The sequence below is a fragment of the Crassostrea angulata genome, chromosome 4, assembly GCF_025612915.1.
Source record: "Crassostrea angulata isolate pt1a10 chromosome 4, ASM2561291v2, whole genome shotgun sequence".
Classification (NCBI taxonomy): domain Eukaryota; kingdom Metazoa; phylum Mollusca; class Bivalvia; order Ostreida; family Ostreidae; genus Magallana; species Magallana angulata.
The window spans coordinates 663,016-687,347 of NC_069114.1; the positions used below are offsets into that span (position 1 = coordinate 663,016).

General features: G+C 34.1%; 1 pseudogene; it reads right to left on the reverse strand.

The window, feature by feature from the left end:
• Positions 1 to 22,228, reverse strand: part of LOC128179520 (uncharacterized) — a 45,811-nt pseudogene extending 23,583 nt beyond the window's left edge.
• Positions 22,229 to 24,332: the final 2,104 nt, after the last annotated feature.

A 24,332-nucleotide genomic window follows, 5' to 3' on the forward strand; every position in this document is an offset into this window, starting at 1 on the left:
TTTGAACCCTTCTTTGGGTCCCAGTATTGGTCTGGGGGTCATGGTTTTAACAATTTAGAACATTCACATTGAAGAAAAGCTATGGTGTAAATTTTGACATTACTGGTGCAGTGGTTCTGGAGAAGAAAATTTTAAACACCGCCATATGTTCACTGTTTCATGATTATCACCCTTTAAAAAAGTTTAGGCCCATACTTTTATCAATTTGGAATTTCGTCTTAATTAACGGACAACAGGCAATCAGAAAAGCTCCTTTGAACTTTCGGTTCAGGTGAGCTAGAAAGGTGAGTCATGTTTCATTGTGAAGCTAATTAATCAACGCAAGCAATGTTTCCTATATATATTAATTTTATTTTATTATTAATTTGCTAAAGAAACTTGTTTCTTACCTTTCAGATTTGTAACATCAGTCTTCAGCTCTCCAAAACTCTCTGTAAGAATGAAGATTATATCTTTAAATGTATCAAATTATTTTGGATTCTTTTTCCTACCATTGCGTATTAAAAACAGTGCTAGCCATTTACATGAATATTCAGCTTCAATTTGTTCACTTTTTTATTATCACAGACCCATCTATCTTTTTGAAAAAGTGAATCTTGATTTATCTAGATCTTAGTTAACTAAACAAGCAATGTGTCTATAATATATATATATATATATAAATATATATATATATATATATATATATATATATATATATATATATATATATATATATATATATATATATATATATATATTCATTATTCATGTGTTAAACAAACTGGTTTGTTACCTTTAAGATATGTAACATCAGTCTGCAACTCTCCAAAACCCTCTGTAAGAATGAAGATAATTTTTTTTCAAATATATATAATTATTTTGAATCATTTTTCATAAACTTGCATGTTAAAAACTGTGCTTGCTATTTGCATAAATATTCAGCTTCACGCTTTTCACTTTTTTATTATCACAGACCCATCTTTCTTCTTAAAAAGGTGAATCTTGATTTATTTAGAAGTTAGTTAACCAAAACCAATGTTTCTATTATATATGAATTTTTTCATTATTCATTTGTTAAATCAACTTGTTTGTTACCTTTCAGATTTGAATTATCAGTCTGTAACTCTCCAAAACCCACTGTAAGAATGGAGATAAAATCTTTAAATGTATAAATTTACTTTTGATCATTTTTTATACACTTCCGTGTTAAAAACAGTGCTTGCAATTTACATGAATAATCAGCTTTACTTTATTCGCTTTTTTATTATCACAGACCCACCTACCTTTTAAAAAAGTGAGCATTGGTTTATTTAGATCTTAGTTTGCTACGCGCATTGATGAAGTTTTCCGGTCAATTTTTCCTTTGAAACGTCAATCAATAGAAAATAATTAAATTCATTTCTTAAATTTATTTGTCAAATCAACTGGTTTGTTACCTTTCAGATCTGTAACATCAGTCTGCAAATCTCCAAAACCCACTGTAAGAATTAAGATAAAATCTTTATATGTATAAAATTATTTTGGATCCTTTTTGATACACTTCCGTGTTAAAAACAGCGCTTGACATTTACAGGAATGTTCAGCTTCACTCTATTAATGTTTTTATTATCACATGTCCGCATACCTTTAAAAAAAGTGATCATTGGTTTTTAGAGATGTAAGTTTACCAAAACAATCAATGTTTTTATTCTATATTATTTCAATTTTATTATTTATTTCTTAAACCGACTTTTTTGTTACCTTTCAGATTTGAATTATTAGTCTACAACTCTCCCAAACCCTCTGTAAGAATGGAGATAAAATATTTAAATGTATAAAATTATTTTGTATCCTTCTTGATATATTTGCGTAATAAAAACTGTTTGCCATTTGCATGAATATGCAGCTCAACTTTGTTCACTTTTAAATATCACAGACCCGCATACCTTTTTTTTTTTTTTTAAAGTGAGTAATGGTTTATTGATATGTTAGATAAACAAAGCAAGCAATGTTTCTGTTCTATATTCATTGAATTTTATTATTCATTTGTTAAACCAACTTGTTTCTTACCTTTCATATTTGTATTATCAGTCTGTAACTCTCCAAAACCCTCTGTAAGAATGAAGATAATATTTTGAAATGTATCAAATTATTTTAGATCTTCTTTGATACACTTCGATGTTAAAAACAGTGCTTGACATTTTCATGAATATTCAGCTTCACTTTGTTTGCTTATGTAATATCACAGACTCACATATCTTGTTTTAAAAAGCGAGTCTTTGTTTATTTAGAACTTAGTTTACCAAAACAACAAATGTTTCTATTATATATTGATTAGATTTCATTATCCATTTATCAAACCAACTTGTTTCATACCTTTCAGATTTGTAACAGCTGTCTGCAACTCTCCAAAACCCTCTGTAAAAATGAAGCTAAATGTTTAAATATATAGAACTATTTTGGATCTTTTTTCATACTCTTGCGTGTTAATTTAAAAAAAGTGCTAGCCATTTACATGAATATTTAGCTTCACTTTGTTCACTTTTTAATTATCACAGACCATGCTACCTTTTAAAAAATGTAAGTATTTGTTTATTTAGATCTTAGTTAACTAAACAAGCAATGTTTCTATTATATAATAATTCAATTTTATTATCCGTTTGTAAAATTAACTTGTTTATTACCTTTCAAATTTGTAAAATCAGTGAACATTTCATCTATGTTGAACTTTATCGATTCAGGGTCCATAGAACAAGTTTTTAATTCGATCAAAATGTCCTGGTATTTAGTTCCTGTCCCAAGATAACCTTCCAGCTCTTTTACAATTTGAGAAATATAATTCCATTTTATTGCAAAATCTGAGTCAGTGAGAGAAAAATCCGTAGCATGTCCATACCAGTCGTTTCTTAAAATACGAATCCGTTCGATGTTTGCTGACAAACTTTTATCAGTTGGTTCTGGGTCGTTTCCCCAGTTTTTTTTATGTGGTTTAATTGAACACATGTTACGGAAGAGAAAGTAGAGCAACGTAATGTCAAAGACGGAGTAGTCTTTGCCATAGACGAGCCGTTCGTGATCGTCTCTAATAGAAGGTTTTTTCTTTAGAGATATGTAACTTTTAACTTTCTTTTCCAAGTCAAACGGAGATGTCTCTTTAGCGAGAACTTCGCGCAGTACATCACTGCATGGACCCAATAAAGCCCGGGCAAATCGAGCAAATTGTGTAGTCCATTTATTCGATTTATATTTTGATAAGGACATCCTCTCTCGCATATAGTATCACAAAGATTTCCTACAAAAAAAAATGAAAAAGTTTTCTTTAATTTTCAAATAATATTTATAGAATATGAAGACATTAAAGATGTTACAAATGTAATACGAGCGTGACCGCTGCTGTGAAAAGCCGGCATGCGGAGCTAAAGGGAAAAAAGCGAGCAAAATCCATTGATACATAAAAAAGACTGCATCCTTAATCAAGAAAATGGCTGACCTTATATTCAAAACTTACAGTTCAATAAGGAATCATGACTTGTGTTTTGATTAGTATTGCACAAACGTTGGGTAGAACGAAGAGTCGGTAACATATCACGCCTCCTTTATTTTGCATTTTATCCAGAAACCTAAATAAAGCAAAATATTTAATATATAAATAAAATGTATAATATTATATGCGATAGTGGCATCATAGCTCATTACAATTTTTAATACATTCGCCTCTATTTGATTAAAGCTAACATAAATTCTTGTATTTGGTCGCCATATTATAAAACTGTCTCGGAAGTTAAGGTTGTTTGCTTTCCGATTAAGTAATACAGTTTGCAAAAATTTACAGGTGCATGAACTACAATGTGTAGAAAAAAACGCGAGGTACTCGGGCCACATCGCCAACCCCAGTAATTTTGGCAATACATTGTAACTCTTTAAAATGTCAAATACAAAGGTCAATTGCGGGTGTTAACTTATGTGTCTTTCGCGCCTGGTGTTGCGCAAATGCAGTGTATGAATTTCAATTAAAATGAATCCTTCGGAGAATGTTGCCAAGAATTCTTATCATTTGGCCCAATGGTTATGGGAAAGAAGATGAAAATGTTACAAGTATATATATATATATATATATATATATATATATATATATATATATATATATATAAAAATTATATATATATAATGTTTGTGCTTATTAGTCCCCTACCGGTTTTCACCGGAGGGGACTATAGCTTTCCTCTGCGTCCGTCAGTCCGTTCGTCCGTCTGTCCGTCCGTCTGTCTGCCCACTTCAGTTTTCCACACTTTTTTTCTTTTGTGCGTTAGAGGAATAATATGAAATTTGCTGAACAGTTTCAAAATGTCAAACTACAGATCACGTTTACACTTTTGTAGCGTCTGGTTGACATATGTTCGAGAAAATTAATTTTTTTTATTCCAATTTTTTAATAATCGGGGTCGATATTCTGCATTAGTCACAGTTTCCACAAAACGGTAGGGGACGTGTATTGCTTATGCAATAGTCTCAGAATGCTTGTTTTATATATGGGTGTATCTATGCAAAGTGTATCGTTCCGATCCTCTCAAATTGTCGTTTAACTGTATTCCACCTGTATCTCAAGCGACTGTGTAGTGCGCGGCCAGCGCGCTAGCTTCCGTTCGTTATCGAAAGCAAGATTTTTTGTCTTGCCTAGATGGCCAAGTAAGGAACGCGGTAGCCGCTCACTGCTAGAAGAATGGGTTCCAGAGGTCGTGAGTTCAAGCCTCGGTCAAGGCGGAGGGTGGAACTCCAACAAAAGTGAATTTCTTAGTGCTTTATATATATCTATACCATTTACTATGGGCAGGTATATGTCAATTTGAGAGTTATTGCAATGTTTGTGCTTATTATATATGTGTGTATCTCTGCAATGTGTATCGTTCCGATCCTCTCAAATTGTCGTTTAAATGTATTCCACCTCTATCTCAAGCGACTGTGCAGTGCACGGCCAGCGCGCTAGGCTCCGTTTGTCATCGAAAGCAAGATATTTGTCTTGCCTAGATGGCCGAGTGGGGAACGCGGTGGCCGCTCACTGCTAAAATAAAATCAAACACTTTTGTTTCACATTGTATTTCCCGGCCATTTATATGTGTTTATTCTGAGGCTGCAAGACATATACACAGGTGGTCAATTTTCACACCTTGCCACGGTCACTCTGTCGTGTATATATTCTGAGCGCTGTCTGTTAGTTCTGAGGGTTTTCTTGATCCCAGACATACAAAAGAATCTTTTCAGCGACTGCCAGACATATACACAGGTGGTCAATTTTCACACCTTGCCGTGGTCACCCTGTCGTGTGTATAGTCTGAGTGCTCTCTGTTAGTTCTGAGGTTTTTCTTAATCCCAGACATACAAAATATTTTTTTCTGCTTGCTTTTAAAGATTTTAAGTTCTAAGCGTTCATAGATTAAGGAAAATCAGTTAAATTGTGTGTCTTATTTTCAAAATTATATAGCCGCTGGTCATATAACCGCATACAAGTGCATGAATAAAGTATTAATGAGAGAGAGAGAGAGAGAGAGAGAGAGAGAGAGAGAGAGAGAGAGAGAGAGAGAAAGAGAGAGAGAGAGATAGAGGTTTTCAATCAAATCGCTGTTGCAATCGCTGGTTATGATACTGTAATGGGACATAATCATGCTTAAGTCTTTCTGCATTGACGCCTCAAAATACGTTAGAGAGAGAGAGAGAGAGAGAGAGAGAGAGAGAGAGAGAGAGAGAGAGAGAGAGAGAGAGAATTAAAGCATGATAAGCCGTAACACTTTTTCACTAGTATATTAAGCTGGTGTTCTTTGTAGTCTTAGAAAAGTTCACACTCGAAATCTGTGTTTGAAATGGCGGTTGTGATGCTGAAATAGAACTTTATCGTGCTAATGCCGTTATGCCATTTTGACTCGGAAACTCAAATTTTAGGACTAGATAATATATGCGAGCAAGAGAGAGAGAGAGAGAGAGAGAGAGAGAGAGAGAGAGAGAGAGAGAGAGAGAGAGAGAGAGAGCAGGATTTACAATGATAGAACTGTAATGATTTTACTTCCGGATTGAAATGTATCATGTGTTTAACCAATCAGATGCCTCCATTTTTTACCAATCAGTGATAATCAGTATACCCAATAGAAATGGTGCATGATAAGACCAATCAGTGATAACTTGCAGGGTATATATACAGCCACCCTATCATTCTTAGTCAGTCTTCTGCCGGTGAACAACTCGAACGGTCTTCTGGTGAATCTCTCCGGTTAGAGTTCTACAGAACAGGGATTTGAGCTGTGTCGGAAAGCAACAGAATTGTTAGCTAGACCACTCAGTTCTTAACCCTGTTTCTGTAGCTTGTGTCTTGGTGACTTCATAGTGTCTTTGTGACTTAATAAGTGTCTTGGTGACTTTCAGCTGACCGGGTATTATATTTCTATAGTGATTTGATAGGTGGCTGTCGTTGACTGTGGTAGCAAACAGAATTGTTTGTTTAAATCCATAGTCTACAGATAGTTGGTTATAGAGTGATTTTGTATCTTGATTCTTTGATTGTTTTTCTAATCATATAGCCCAGATATGCCCGAGGAAAATATTATACAAGTATACAATTCGGATTGATTTTAGGTAACCGGAATTGGTTTGGTTTTCTAGCATACATTGTTTATGTTCCGTAGCGTCGTCTGCTGACGAGAAATCGACAACGTAAGTGTTGCTTTTAATTCTTACTTGATTCTTAGGAAGGAAACCTAAGCGAACTCACGAATTATAAACTGATTATTTTATTTGTAACTTGAAAAACCGTTACAAATTTGGTGGCAGCGGTGTTTGTATATCAAGTAAAATCTCTTGTTTTATTTCAAACGTAGTGATCGCCGGGAAATAGATATGAAGTAAATTTCAGTTTATTAGATGTTTTTATGCCAGTGAAGTTAAGAGGTTGTATAATTTGTTTAACAAAGTCCATGTAATTGTTTCATTTTTATCGACGATTGTTTCTGACATTTTATGGTGGCATTATCTAAAACGTGGCTATGACTAACATAGACGACATAGACAAAGAGATATCTTTTATTGAACAAAAACTTCAAGAGTTAAAAGATGAAAGTTTCAATATTCATAACGCTAGTGCTATAGATAAAGTTAACGCTGACACTCATGAGCCACAAACGAATAAAAAACCACGAGATTCGGGATTTGTGTCAGATTCTTCAGTTATAGACTATCACGGCGATGTAAAGCCTAAAACAAGCCCTACTGCAAAAGTATCATGGCAAGATGAGTTGATGCCGGGTGCAAGGTCGGCTTATGACAAATACGACCAAGATCATTTTGCGTCCACCCCATTATCACAAAACGAACCAGAAATTAACATTACACATCGTAGAAAATCTGGTCGGCTTAATGCAGTTGATGAAAATAAGAATACGAGAGACCTGGGAGATAAAAAGTGTCAGTCACATATAAAACCTGCAACATTTGATGGCACAGGATCCTGGTTGGATTATCGTCCACATTTTGATGCATGTGCCATGCTTAATAATTGGAATGAGCGAGAAAAGGGACTCTATTTAGCAGTTTCATTGAAAGGTCAGGCTCAGGGTGCTTTAGGAAATTTGCCTTACGCTCAGAAACACGATTATGCACTTTTAGTGATTGCCCTTGAAGAAAGATTCTCACCCTCAAATCAAAACGATCTCTATAGAACCCAATTGAAGTAGCGCAAACAGAGAGCAGCAGAAACTTTGCCAGAGCTCGGACAGTCAATTAGAAGGCTAACTAACCTAGCTTATCCTACAGCTCCAGGAGATGTTTGAGAAACTTTGGCAAAGGAGCAATTCATAGATGATCTTATAGACTCCGATATGAGGTTACGGGTAAAACAAGCAAGGCCATTAAACCTCAATGATGCGATTCGGCATGCTGTAGAATTAGAAGCATTTGTAAAATCAGATCGTAAAATGCTAGGAGCAGAGTCTCATTTAAGACCATTGCAAACGAATAAGTCTGAAAGTGTTCAAGTGACATCTTCAGATTCTCTTTAGGTTTTTGAAGAACTTAAGAACGAAATAGTAAACCTCTGAAAAGAAGTTAACGAAATGAAGTCAAACATGTCCCAAAAGTCCACACATTTCAAAAAACCCAATCCTGTTGGCAACAGAAACTGTTATGTATGTGGATCAAAGTATCATTTACAAGCAGAGTGTCCACATGGAAATGATAATATTGCTGTATATGACAGAAGTTCTCGATCACAATCGTATCAGAGACGAAACAATACCTATGGTAAAAGACGTCCTGTACAGAACTCATTTAAGAGCATCAGGTCTAGGTGTGCTCAAGTTGGGATTCATCAAAATGATCCCGAAGCTGGCATGTATGTAAAAGCACTCGTACATAGTGTTAAAACAAATTTGTTGGTTGACACAGGGGCTACACTGTCTGTGTTATCAAGTAGAGTATATGAAACCATCAAATCAAAACCTGTATTGTTTCACACTGATCAAGTAGTTTCATCAGCAAGTGGAACAAACCTTACAGTTTTAGGGAAAACATTGATAAACATCAATATGGGCGATACAACTTACACTCAGGAAGTTATTGTTACGGACTTATCTGTTGATGGGGTCATAGGATTGGATTTCATGAAAAAATACAAATGTACTGTTGATGTACCAAATGGGTATTTCAATGTGCAGGACATGTGCTACAAAGTTGAATTTGTTGGCAAGATAGGCTGTTTTAGAATAGCAGCCAAAGAAACAGTAGCGATACCTCCAAGAAGCGAAGTCGTTACTTATTGTTGTGTTACGGGGTTCCCTGAGAGCTATCAGAACAAAGAAATATTGGGCTTAGTGGAACCAGCTGAAACATTTGTTAAATCTGGAAAAGCTTTAGTAGCAAGGTCAGTTGGCTACTTGAAAAATGGTGAGATCCCCGTGAGAATGATGAACCTTTCCGAAGACAACCAGATAATCTACCCTGGTACATTTATTGCCAATTTAAGTAATGTTGAATCAGTGATTGATTCCCCTCAACCTAAAGAAAAGGTCTGTGACGATTTACCATCACATTTGCAGGACCTCTTTGCAAGGTCAACGGTGCATCTAAAAACAAAGGAAGTATATGCTTTAAAGAAATTTTTAATCGAATACGCTGAGGTATTTGCGAAATCAGACACAGATCTTGGACGCACATCAATAGTGAAACACACTATCGACACGCAAGATGCTAGACCTTTGAAGGAGCCCCCTAGACGTGTTCCCTATCACTTGGAGAGTGAAATAAACAAGCAAATAGATGAAATGCTGAATAAAAACATAATAGAAAAGTCAGCAAGTCCCTGGGCTTCAGGAGTGGTTCTGGCAAAGAAAAAAGATGGATCATTGCGCTTCTGTGTGGACTACAGGCGATTAAATGCCACCACTGTCAAAGATGCCTATCCACTGCCTAGAATTGATGACTCTTTAGACAGTCTTTCAGTTTCAAAGTGGTTTTCAACCCTTGATTTGTGTTCAGGTTACTGGCAGGTTAAAATGGATGACTCTGACAGACTAAAAACTGCCTTTGCAACAAAGAGGGGTTTATTTCACTTTAACGTAATGCCATTTGGCCTTTGCAACACCCCGGCAACCTTTGAAAGGCTGATGGAGACAGTATTGAGCGGTTTGCAATGGCAGATATGTTTAGTTTACCTTGATGATATTATTGTTATTGGGAAAACATTTGAAAACATGTTAGACAACCTCAAACAAGTATTTGATAGGTTATTTTCATCAAATTTAAAACTAAAGGCGAAGAAATGTCATCTGTTTCACAAAACTGTACAGTTCCTTGGTCATGTAGTTTCTGAAAACGAGATCAGTACAGACCCATCTAAGATTTCAGCGGTAGAAGATTGGTCAATCCCCGTTTTTTTGGAGCTCTGTAGCTATTACAGACGTTTCATACCAAACTTTGCTACAATAGCAAAACCCTTGAATAGACTGACGGAAGAGGGAACAAAATTTGCGTGGACCAAACCATGTCAAGATTCGTTTGATTCATTACGACGAGCACTCATCTCAGCACCAGTTCTTGCGCATCCTGATTTTTCAAAACCATTTATACTGGACACAGATGCGAGTGATGTGGCAATTGGAGCAGTTCTTTCCCAGGTACACAATGGTATGGAGAGGGTAATTGCATACGCTAGTCGAACATTGTCAAAAGCAGAACGCAAGTACTGCGTCACAAGGAAGGAACTTTTAGCTGTCGTCTACTTTACCAAATATTACAAACACTATCTGTATGGTAAAGAAATTCTAGTGAGAACAGATCACAGCTCTCTAAAATGGTTATTGAACTGCAAAAATCCGGAGGATCAACTTGCCAGATGGTTTGAAAGTCTGAGTAATTTTCAAATTATCATTGAACATATAGCGGGTAACAAGCATAAAAATGCAGACGCACTTAGCAGAATACCCTGTAGAAAAACGTGTTGCGCTGAAGAAAAGAGTATGGTGAATTCTATTTCATGCCCACCATTTAAAGATGTTGATTCGTTGAAGGACAAACAAGCAGTTGACACTGATATAGCTCAGGTGTCAAAGTGGGTTGCTTCGGGCATAAAACCGAACTCTGAAGAGCTATCTAGCTATGGTCAATTTGTTAAAGGCATTTGCGCACATTGGGATGCTCTTGAGATTAGAGGTGATGTTTTGTTTAGAAAGAAAACTTGCAAAAATGGGAAAGTTTTGTATCAGGCTGTGTTGCCATACACTGAGCGCCGAACTGTGCTTAGTCAATTTCAAGACGAACGAACTTCTGCTCATTTAGGTTTTAGAAAAACTTTAGAAAAGGTGAAATCAAAATTTTACTGGCCTGGATTGCAGAAAGACGTGAAACAGTACATTGCTGGTTGTGAGAAATGCCAACGACGCAAGGCACCAACAACGAATAAGAAGGCACCAATGCAAGTTGTCACTTGCGGTATCCCCTTAGAACGTATCGCTACAGATATATTGGGTGAACTTCCAATGTCAAACAAAGGTAACCGATATATACTAGTTGTATCGGATTACTTTACAAAATGGACGGAAAGTTTTCCAATGGCGAATATGGAGGCAGCAACTGTTGCTCAAAAAATTGTGGAAGAAGTCATTACAAGATATGGGACACCCAGTGTGATCCATTCTGATCAGGGCGTTCAATTCGAAAGCCAATTGTTTTCAGAAATGTGCAGATTATTTAACATCAAGGAAACTCATACAACCCCTTACCACCCTCAATCGAATGGTATGGTTGAGAGATTTAATAAAACTCTTGCCAATATGTTATCTGCATATGTTGATGAACATCACAGTAACTGGGACGATCACCTTCCATACGTAATGATGGCCTACAGATCGGCTGTCCACGAAACTACACGCACGACACCAAACATGATGATGTTAGGTCGAGAAGTTGCTACACCTCTTGATATTGTTTATGAGATGCCATCATCCATGAAAAGGATCCCTCAAAACAGGTGGGTTTGGGAACTGCAGGAAAAACTAGAAGAGGCCCATACCATCGTGAGAAAATTAATGAACGACAATATACAAAGGCAGAAATGGTACCACGACAGGAAACTCAATTGGCAATCATTTGATAAAGGCGATACGGTTTATGTTTATTTTCCAAGGCAAAAAGCAGGAACATCGCCTAAGTTCTTTTCTTACTGGCAGGGTCCCTTTGAGGTGATTGAAAAATGTTCTAACGTAACATACAAAGTCAATTGTGGTGCCAGAGGCAAACATCAGGTCATACATACTGATCGAATCCGACCAGTTGTGAAACAAGTTTTGAGAGGAGAGCAATACAAAGAAGTTGCCTCTAATAAGCAGGAAGCAGCCGCTTCCAATCAGATTGACGACAAGAAACGTGACAGTGACATGACAACAAGTAAAAGATGTACAAAACGACCAGCCTATCTTGGTGACTACTGTTCATTTTAGTTCTATTCTTTGTAGATCATGCCTAAAGTTAAGCTAACTCTCAGGGAAGAGTCTACAATGAAATGACCATTGTACTTCTGTTCAGACAGATTTCCCCAGGCACACCAAAGTGACTAAACAGTTTTGACTATTACTAAAGATTACGAATGTTTAGTAGGAGGCACCTTTAAACAATCACAATTATCATATCAGTTTTTAATAAATGTTTTCTGACACTTATGTTTTATTTTGGAATGCGAGGACGCATATTTTTTCGAAGGCGTGGGTAATGTAATGATTTTACTTCCGGATTGAAATGTATCATGTGTTTAACCAATCAGATGCCTCCATTTTTGACCAATCAGTGATAATCAGTATACCCAATAGAAATGGTGCATGATTAGACCAATCAGTGATAACTTGCAGGGTATATATACAGCCACCCTATCATTCTTAGTCAGTCTTCTGCCGGTGAACGACTCGAACGGTCTTCTGGTGAATCTCTCCAGTTAGAGTTCTACAGAACAGGGATTTGAGCTGTGTCGGAAAGCAACAGAATTGTTAGCTAGACCACTCAGTTCTTAACCCTGTTTCTGTAGCTTGTGTCTTGGTGACTTCATAGTGTCTTTGTGACTTAATAAGTGTCTTGGTGACTTTCAGCTGACCGGGTAATATATTTCTATAGTGATTTGATAGGTGCCTGTCGTTGACTGTGGTAGCAAACAGAATTGTTTGTTTAAATCCATAGTCTACAGATAGTTGGTTATAGAGTAATTTTGTATCTTGATTCTTTGATTGTATTTCTAATCATATAGCCCAGATAGGCCCGAGGAAAATATTATACAAGTATACAATCCGGATTGATTTTAGGTAACCGGAATTGGTTTGGTTTTCTAGCATACATTGTTTATGTTCCGTAGCGTCGTCTGCTGACGAGAAATCGACAACGTAAGTGTTGCTTTTAATTCTTACTTGAGTCTTAGGAAGGAAACCTAAGCGAACTCACGAATTATAAACTGATTATTTTATTTGTAACTTGAAAAACCGTTACAGAACTAGATCATGACAACATTACTTAGCCGTGCAACAGAAGATATATTACATATGTATTAAAAGAGAAAGAGTGAAAGGTCGGACAATAAAAATTATTCTTCGCCGATTGTTCCCTATTTTGATTTCAGCAAATGGTAGGAGAGAGAGAGAGAGAGAGAGAGAGAGAGAGAGAGAGAGAGAGAGAGAGAGAGATTATTTATCTAACTTTTTTGAATCTTTTGCGGAACAAATAAGATGAATATGAAAATCATTCTAATACGTTATTTATATTGTTGTCAATAAAAATAATACTTTTCTCTTTGAATAAATATTCACAAGATCATGGATTCCTGTATATATTACGTATATTACGTAATGTCATACACAAGGTGCCAGACTGACAAACTCTTGATCTGCTGAAAGTATGTATACTATACACAGATACTGCCTCGCTAATCTTTCTGTGAAGTAAAACCACAAAGACATTATAAAGTCCTGACCGGGTATCTCTCTATTTTGAAAAGAAAAATAATCATGTTAAGAATTATGGGGTTTTTCATTGTTGAAAAAAAAATGTCCACCGCATTTAGAAATTAAAATTTTTGTTGAGTCTGCCTTAAGTTTAAGTACCACTTTTTGACCGGCTTTCTAATATTGTCTAAAATGTGATGTGTGAGTTTCCAAAGTTCAAAAGAAGCTAAATATCAAATATAAAACTTAAGAATATATAATTAAATAAATTGTGTTAAATCTGAAATATGTGTTATTTAATAATTAAAAGACAATGTTTTGGGCCTTAAAATATTCTCAGTAATTATTAGCAATTCTCAGTACCAACAGTAAATCTCAGTAAATATCAGTAATTATCAGAGCTCACAGCAAAAGCATCAGTAAATATCAGTAAATATCAGAACCAACAGCAATTATCAGTAACAGCAGTAAAATTATCAGTAAATATCAGCAATTCTCAGCACTAACAGTACAATATCAGTAAATATCAGAAATTATCAGTAAAAAAAGGCACTTTCAGTACTTTTTAGAGCCAGTAGTGTTACTAATTTAGCAAAGTTAAAAGGAGACTAGAAACCAGAATATATAAGATATCCACTAAATATGATTATAGGCTTAGTTTGTCATGAAAACAAGAAATCACATGTAGGGCGACATGACTTTTTGTGAATAAAAATGCTACAAATCATCCATTTACCAAAAAAGATCAATTTTAAATATCAGTGATGGTTGTTTTCAAATATGTGTAAGAAATGACTCAAGGAAACAGCCACAAGTTTCATAATATTAGGTTAAAGTGTTCAAACTAAGGCTTCTTGTGAAAATCAAAAAATAGGGGAGGGTATACATGTAAAGGGATTTCTAAGTGATGTGATGCTTTTATCATGCTAATATCAAGCAGATGTATGTAGTATTGAATAATGTTTCTTTTTTTTAAAATTGAGAGTTGCTGTACTTGAAGGCCTATGAGTGTTGCTAAAATTCATGAAATGACTTTTAATGATTATCATTAGTAAGAGGGGTGTCTCTTGTTGAAATTGATATGCAATATGTAGGCCCCTTATGTTAGGTACATGAGAATCAGAAGTAAAATGCGAAACCTGCGGCTATGACTGTTGTGCTGACTTTACACAGTGAAATTGCAAGTTACAGACGGGAGGTAAAATAACACAAAAAGTAGGTGGATGGGACATTGTAAACTATACACCGGTAAGTTTCTGACATGTAATAGTGCAACATGCAGGCGGTACGGAAGGTCAACCCTCTGCAGGGAATTAGCTGGGGGAGGTCTAAAAAGCTGAAAAATCATGAAAAATTAGCAAAATATGAAAGGGTCAAAATATCATAAAAACCAGTAAGTAGAGAATTTTACAGGTTTTGATAAGTAATTTTCTCCAGAAATTGGTGATTGGCCTTATAAAGAGTGAATTAAAGGTATTTGTGCTGAATGGGAACTGAGGAAATTCCAGTTACAGAGTTCCGAAGGCATGCAACCCTTGGCTACAATGAATTGTATCAAAAAAACTGTCCCCTGCCACCTAAATTAAATATCACCGATATGGGGTATAAAAAACTAACAGTTTTAAAGCTTCGTAATAGGTAAATAACTATTCATAAACTAATGGTTTTGAGACTCCCCCTGCTACGTGTAATCTAATGAATGGTGATATGTATATGCATATAAAAAACGGATTGGCGCATGTGAAAGATAAAAACAGTCTTGGTATAGTTTACGTGACATCGGGAGAGAAAATAAGTACCAATGTGAATCTTGCTGTGGGAAACCTACCGATTGACCCGATTTAGTGTAAATCGAGCTGAAAAGGTAAACATATGCCTAATTTCGATGGCGGTGCGAAATGTTTTGACAATATTTCAAATAAACGAATTGTTTATATGAACTGCAAGAACTGCAAAATACAATACTTATCGATGGATTTTTCATAAAAATATATTTGATTTAATGTCATTATTCTCTTGCGCCGATGCGATTTTTATAGATTATAATACACCCATCACTTGCTTAAGAAAAATATATGACATAACAAAAATGCATCAAATATAGTGTTGGATGGCACTGTTAATTTATGTAATAAACGTTTAAAGAAACTCGCTCGGTTAAAAGTTTTTTTTTATAATCAAGATAGTATAATTTTTCGATCTATATTTAGCTTCGGACAGCCTTAAAATTGTCGCGTATATGTATTAATTTCCAAATTACAATTTTTTTTTAATTTGCACACAGTACATGACTACGTTTTGTTGACGAATTCAGAACGGAAAAAAATACTTAAGACACTCGTTTCCTTCATCTGTCTCAATTAATTTCCCCCTATTTGTCATAGGAAAATATTCCCCGTCCGGTTTGATTTTTTGTAAGCTTAGTCGTTTGAGCTTATAAAGAATGTAAGTTATACGCCTATTTACAGGCTATGAGGACGACAGTAAGTTTATAATCCCCAGAAACAGCAACTTCACGAGTCGAAGCCGAGGAAAAGAGGTGCTCTCGAGGGTGACAATAAACTTACTATCGACCGAATAGTCAGTAGAAAGGCTTTTACTTTTTTATTGTCGGCGACGCAGATTTTCTCTGTGGTAAACAAATAAGAGTTATCGGACTTCAAATTTATTGTGGTGACTCGGGATTACACCGGTTTATAAACGATGAAAATCGAATGCCGTCGGTAAATAGTTTCGATGACTATTCACCATGGGCAGATAGCACGGAATTTTTTTCGCGGTTAGATATAATAATATTTTATATGTGGTAATTTACATAGAAAATATACACAGAGGTATAATAAATAAAGCTATTTAACATATGGAAATCACTTCATTTGAGGGAAAAAAGATCCTTATCTAGGATATATCAGAATTCATAATTGAAAGTAGAATGATGTTGGAGACAAAGCAGGGTTTGCTTTTTTCTGGTTATTTTAATCCTGGTAACTTGAGTTTACTGGAGTTTTGACGTCTGATGTTAAGATATCGCTTATAGGAAATGTATTGTTGAAATATAACTATCTGGGTATATCTGTAATTACGGTAAAATATGTATATGGTAAATAAAATACTGGACTTAATCAACTTCCCTTTGGGTTTGAAATTTCTATGGTCTCCTAAGACTAGTCAACCAACATATGTACGACTGTAAACGTATGGTGATAGGATCATCTTTGATCGAGAAGTATTTCAATTTCTATAAAAACACTTCAATTTTTTTTTTAAATCGTCGTAGAGACTTCAAACCACTTGGAATGGAAGCATGTGCTTTGGTCGAACGAAATGAAATAAAAGTCAAAGGTCAAGATCATTTGAAAATCTGTTGAAGAATGAGTTTTCATATCTTTTTTTGTTTGAGGTTTTATAGGAAATCTTTTTTTTGTAGGACTTATAAAGACATTTCAAAATATAGCTTTTCATCCTTTACTTTGAAAAAGTTAGAGTCATTGCCCCTATTATTAAAAATACTTATTTTAGCTACTTCTCTGGAACCATAAGAGATAGAGATTATCATAGCGAAAGGATCTGAGACATCCTTCTAACAGTTAATACCCCTTGAAATATTTCGATAAAAACACCTGCAACTTTTAAAATATCTATTTTATAGACTTAAACTTACTTGGGAATGGAGCCACTAACTTTAACAATCCAAATGACAAAAGGGTGAAAGGTCAATATCAAATAAAAAGAAACGCAGGGAAAGAGAAACCATTTTATAAATTCAAATGTTTTACATTGAATTACAGAATACAGGTAGAGTTTTGATTAGCTTGCTTGATTATCAAAATGCACAAATCGGTGAATATGATTGTTTGTCTACTGTTATTAATACCACATTAAGTACGATAGAAATGTTCTGTTGAAAATTATTTATCTTAATCATTTTAGATTACTTTTAAAAAAACAAGCAAACGGTCGTAAAACAACCTTCCTGCCCGCAATTTAGGAAACAGTTTAACTTATCAAGAGGAAGGTTATCAGCAATTGTCCATTAATCAAAGATTGCCTATGTCTAGATATTATGTTTGAAAAGACAAGTCTTTAGGATCGTTTTATATGTATGTCTTTAATATAGACAAAAGCATTCGGGGTTTGATTTGATCAATTACTATGTCATTTTACATGAATTATGTAACGGTATTCAACAATTATAAATGACTAGATTGGAGCTTATCAGACATGGCAATTCCATGTATACATTGTTTTATTAGTAATTATAATTAACACCTACCAATTTTCTTTTGGATTCACAATTTTAATCTCATAGCCAAAGCTGTCTCAACTTCACATGCCATGTCATGTAAATGGATCAGATATCAATGTCTCGCAAATTTCTAATGCAATTGCGTTAAAGTATACAGTTTTAATAATACATACAACTAAATGTTTACTGATTTTGAGACCAGCTACAATCGTTCCGACGGAATAACCAGTTAACCGGTTTGAAATTGTCATCCCTTGTAATTAGCTATTTAATCGTTATATAAATTGGATATCAACAATCTGCTTAAGTTTCAAACATCAATAACGCGATTATTTATATTTTAATTTCATATACTTAAGCTTCGATGTTACTTTTTTGCAATCAAAGAACCATATTCTCCTTAAGAAGCTATCGTGTGATTTAAATGTTACACAGAGCTACAGTCACTGTATGAACAATATAATCACGTGTTCACTTTATGTCGGGAAAACCGAGCTGACGGTCCTTCCTTCCGCTAAACAAAAGGTTAAAAATACTAGTTCAGTTGTTCACTATATTGCTGAACAGGAAATTTTACAAAAATCTATATTAAGTTTAATAAAACGTTCATTTCGCAATCGGAACCGCAAGGTGTCATAAGGTCATTATATGAAAAATGATGACACCACACACAAGTATTTAATAAATGTTGGGAAAAATAGCTAATATTACATAAGGGCAATGCATGTTATTCCGATCATAGGGAATATTTTCATTTTTGGGGATTGATTATCTCATAATGTGATTGTCTCTGGAATTTCAAATGTAGACACATTTAACAATATAGGTCAAGTCATCACACCATGTAGTCAAAATCGTGCTCAGTGATCTTAAAAGACCCCCACAAAAAACCAACTACAGTTTTTAAAACTTACAAACAAACATCTTCCCAAGTCAAGGGTTTCTGATCCGCTTCGCTCTACATAAACCCTTGACCTAATAGGCAGAGTTTGACGGGGTCAGAAACCTCGCACACTGATTGGTGTCATACAAGTTTGCATGATCCAATAAGAAACGTTGTTTCAATAATGATGTTAATTGTGAATTGATCAATGTTCAACCGTTGTCAAATAAATTAGAGACGGAATAGTAAGTATTTGACTTAATGTTATAAGTTTTTAGTCTGAGTGAATCCATATTATCTACGAATTTGATTTTATTCATGGGAGCAGCCATATTGTTATACTGTTTCTGTTTATAAAGCATTCGCTGATTGGTCAGAACAAGAGGTCACAAAAGTTTAAAAATGAATACTCTCACTTGATGGCGTAATCATTAAACAGCATATGTGTTGTCTTTTCGGTCAAGAGTTTATGTAGAGCAAGGCGGATCAGAAACCCTTGACTTGGGAAGATGACAGACAAAGCAATTACATGTATTTTTAACAATCATTATAATTAACACGTACCAATTTCTTTTACACATTTTCAAAATTTCAGTCTTAGGGCCTAAACTGTCTCCACTTTACATGTCATCAGCTGTCAATATCTCGCAAAATTCTAATGCAATTGCGTTAAAATATACAGTTTGTATAATATATGCAACTAACCGTTTATGATTTTGTAACCAGCTACAATCGTTCCGAATAGATAACCAGTTAACTAGTTAGAAATTACCATTGTTCGTAGTAAGGTAAATAAACGTTTTCCTTATCTGCATACATCTATCAATCAATATTCAGTTGTTGCTCCTATATGCAGTAGTGAAGTGCACTTCATATAGTAATTAGTCATTACTTTAAATGGGTTTGTTATTCTTTTTTAACTGGATATCGACAACCTGCTTAGGTTTTAACCGTTAATTACACTATTATTTATATCTTAATTTCAAATACTTACATTAAGCTTTGATGTTACTTGTTTGCAATCAGAGAACGATGTTCTCCTTAAGTAGCTCTCCTGTGATTTAAATGTTACAGAGAGCTACAGTCACTCTGTATCAACAATATAATCAGGAGTTCACTTTATGTCGGGAAAACCGAGCTGACGGTCCTTCCTTCCACTAGAAAAAAATAAAAATACTAGTTCATCTGTTCACTATATTGCTGAACAGGAAATTCTATAAAAATCTAGATTAAATAAAAAAAAGACGACGTTCATTTCCCAAACAAAACCGTAAGGTATCATAAGGTCATTATATGAAAAATGATGACACCAAAAACAAGTGTTTAGTAAAATATTGGGAAAAATAGCAACCTGAGTTAGCATGTGTCCATTTTGTTATGCTAGGAGGTAAAAGTATTCAAAAATAAATAAGTATTTTATATGTCTCCTTCCTGAACCAATAACCATTATTTAAGTAAATGCAATGTTAATTACACCAATGTAAAGTCGCAGAAAATAGATAGAAATTTTTAAATAGATTTAAAAAAAAACACAATAAAACCCAACCACATTTTTAAAAGCTTACAGACAGGGCAAATACATGATGTTTTAACAATCATTATAATTAACACGTGTCATTTTATTTCTTGTCACATTTTCAAAATTTCAGTCTTAAGGCCTAAACTGTCATCACTTTACATGTCATCACCAACCAATATCTCGCAAATGCAAATTTCTAATGCAATTGCGTTAAAGTATACGGTTTGTATAAAACATATCACTAACCGCTTACTGATTTTGTATCCAGCTGCAATCGTTGCGAATAGATAACTAGTTAACTGGTTAGAAATTGCCATTCCTCGTAGTAAGATAAATAAACGTTTTCATTTTTTACATACATCTGTCAATCAATATTCAGCTGTTGCTCTTATATGCAGTAGTGAAGTGCACTTCGTATAGTGCATATACTTATATACTTATGTGCTTGGGCTCTGGAATTTCAACGCAGCTATGTTAAGACAGTCCGAAGCTAAATCTATTTAGAAAAATTATACTATTTAGATTATCGAAATGAACTTTAACCGAGCGAGTTTCTCAAAACGTTTTTTACATAAACTAACAGTGACATCCAACACTATATCTGATGTATTTTTGTGACGTCATATATTTTTTTTTAAGCACGTCACGGGTGTATACTAACACGGTAAATAATCTTTAAAAATTCGCATCGGCGCAAATGAAAAATGACATTAAATCAAAAAATATTTTTATGAAAAATCCTTCGATAAATAATATATTTTGCAGTTCTTGCTGGGGATTGATATAAATATTTCGTTTATTTGAAATATTGTCAAAACATTTCGCGCCACCATCGAAATTAGGCACATTTTACCATTTAGGCTCGATTTACACAAAATCGGGTCAATCGGTAGGTTTCCCCCAGCAAGATTCACATCGGTACTTATTTTCTCTCCCAATTTTACGTAACATATACTAAGATTGTTTTTATCTTTCACTTGCGCCCAGCCGTTTTTTTTATGCATATACTTATCACCATTCATTAGATTACATGTAGCAGGGGAGTCTCAAAACCATTAGTTTATGAATAGTTATTTACCTATTACGAAGCTTTAAAACTGTTGATTTATTTACACTCCATATCGGTGATATTGAATTTAGTATCACTATTGACAACAGTGTCTGTGTAAAGGAATGAAGTGGTTTTATTATGCACAATGAATATCACTTATAACGTTACTATACATTTCCAAAGAACGATCGAAAGGAATGCAGATCGTGATGTCAAAGGTAACTATGACGTCTTTTCTTATGAAGTACAGACAGGTGACTTTCAACATACCGCTGTGAAATTAATCGCGCAGCCTTAACATAGCCGCGAAATGCGGACACATTTAAAAGTATAGGTCAAGTCATCACTTCAGGTAGTTAAAACCGTACTCAGTGATCTTAAAAAAGAAAAAAAACCCACCTTTTTCAAAAGCTTACAGACAGGGCAGTTACATGATGTTTTAACAATCATTATAGTTAACACGTGCCAATTTCATTTCACGTAAAAGATCTTAAACAAAGTCTTAGGGCCTAAACTGTCTTCACTTTACATGTCATCAGCTATCAATATTTCGCAAATGGAGATTTTCCTCGTTGTAAGATAAATAAACGTTTTCGTTTTCTGCATACATCTATCAACCAATATTCATTTGTTGCTCCTATATACAGTAGTAAAGTGCACTTCATATAGTAATAAGTCATTACCTTAAATGGGTTTATTATTTTCTCTAATTGGATATCGACAATCTGCTTAAGTGTCAATCGTTAATTACACTATTATTTATATTTTAATTTCATATACTTACATTAAGCTTGGATGTTACTTGTTTGCAATCAAAGAACATTATTCTCCTTAAGTAGCTATCTTGTGATTTAAATGTTACAAAGAGCTACAGTCACTCTGTATCAACAATATAATCACGTGTTCACTTTATGTCGGGAAAACCGAGCTGACGGTCCTTCCTTCCACTAAACAAAAGTTAAAAATACTAGTTCATATGTTCACTATATTGCTGAACAGGAAATTTTACAAAAATCTAGATTAAGTTAAAAAAAAACGTTCATTTCGCAAACGGAACCGCAAGGTGTCATTAGGTCATTAGATGAAAAATGATGAAACCACAAACAAGTGTTTAGTAAAATGTTGGGAAAAATAGCAATCTGAGTTAGCATGTGTCCATTTTGTTATACTAAGAGGTAAACGTAGGCAAAAAGGAAATAAGTAATTCTATGTCTCCCTCCTTAACAAATAACCATTATTTTTAAAAATGCAATTTTATTTACACCATTTTAAAGTCACAGAAAATAGATAAAAAATGTAAAATAGATTCACAACAATGTAGTTTGCAATCATTAGATAGTGTTTATGCGACCTTTCTGTGATATATGTATGTTGATTGTTGCAGTTTCTGTATAAGAAAAATGGACTTTATATACACACGTGAACGTTTTATGAATAAGTCAGTACGTTGATGCCCTTGTACACATCAATGAATAACAATTTAAAACAAAACATAGTAATTTTTTTTTTAAGATATAAACTAAATGCATAAAATATACTTTTCCAAACAAGGTTTGTATTTAATTAACCCCTCTAATCAATTGGCTGCAGCAAAGGTGACGTGGACCTGTGTACACACTATGTCACTGACTCTGGAGCTATTTAAAGTTATTTGAATAAACAAAATTGACTGTTGTTATTAGAAAACATGATTACAAATAGAAAAAACTTGCATGTGGACTCATTTTTTCCGAAAATTAAATAAGGGGAATGCATGTTATTCCGATCATAGGGAATATTTTCATTTTTGGGGATTTTTTATCTAATAATCTAATTGGCTCTGGAATTTCAAATGTAGACACATTTAACAATATAGGTCAAGTCACCACTTCATGTAGTTAAAACCGTGCTGAGTGATCTTCAAAAAAAAAAACACACAAAAAAACTACATTTTTAAAAGCTTACAGCCAAAACAATTACATGTATTTTTAACAATCATTATAATTAACTCGTACCAATTTCTTGTCACATTCTCAAAATTTCAGTCCTAGGGCCTAAATTGTCTTCACTTTACATGTCATCAGCTGTCAATATCTCGCACATTTCTAATGCAATTGCGTTAAAATATACAGTTTGTATAATATATGCAACTAACCGTTTACTGATTTTGTAACCAGCTACAATCGTTTCGAATAGATAACCAGTTAACTAGTTAGGAATTGCCATTCTTTGTAGCAAGGTAAATAAACGTTTTCCTTATCTGCATACATCTATCAATCAATATTCAGTTGTTGCTACTATATGCAGTAGTGAAGTGCACATCATATTTTAATAAGTCATTACTTTAAATTGGTTGTTATTTTTTTTTAACTGGATATCGACTATCTGCTTTATTTTCACATACATGTACTTACATTAAACTTGGATATTATTCCACTAAAAAAACTATAAAAAACTAGTTCATATGTTCACTATATTGCTGAACAAGAAATTTTACAAAAATCTCGAATAAGTTAAAAAAAAAAAAAAACCCATTCATTTCGCAAACAAAACCGTAAGGTGTCATTAGGTCATTTTAATGAAAAATGATGCCACCACAAACAAGTGGTTAGTTATATATTGGGAAAAATAGCAACCTGAGATAGCATGTGTCCATTTTGTTCTACTATGAGGAAAAAGTAGGCAAAAATAAATAAGTATTTATATGTCTCCTTCCTGAACCAATAACCATTATTTAAGTAAATGCCATGTTAATTACACCACTGTAAAGTCACAGAAAATAAATAGAAATTGTAAAATAGATTCGCAACAATGTAATTTGCAATCATTAGGCAGTGTTTATGCGACCTTTCGGTGATATATGTATGTTGAATATTGCAGTTTCTGTATAAAAAATGGAATTAATATACATATTTGCTTGGCTCTGGAATTTTAACGCGATTATGTTAAGGCAGTCCGAAACTATATAAATTTGAAAACTGATACTATTTTAATTATCGAAAAATACTAAAATTGAGCGAGTTTCTTTAAACTTTTATTACATAAACTAACAGTGATATCAAACACTATATCTGATGTATTATTTTGACGTCATATATTTTTCTTAAGCACGTGGCGGGTGTATGCTAACAATGTAAATTTTCTATAAAAATTCGCATCGGCGCAAGTGAATAATGACATTAAATCAAAAATATGTTTATGAAAAATCCTTTGATAAGTAATGTATTTTGCAGTTCTTG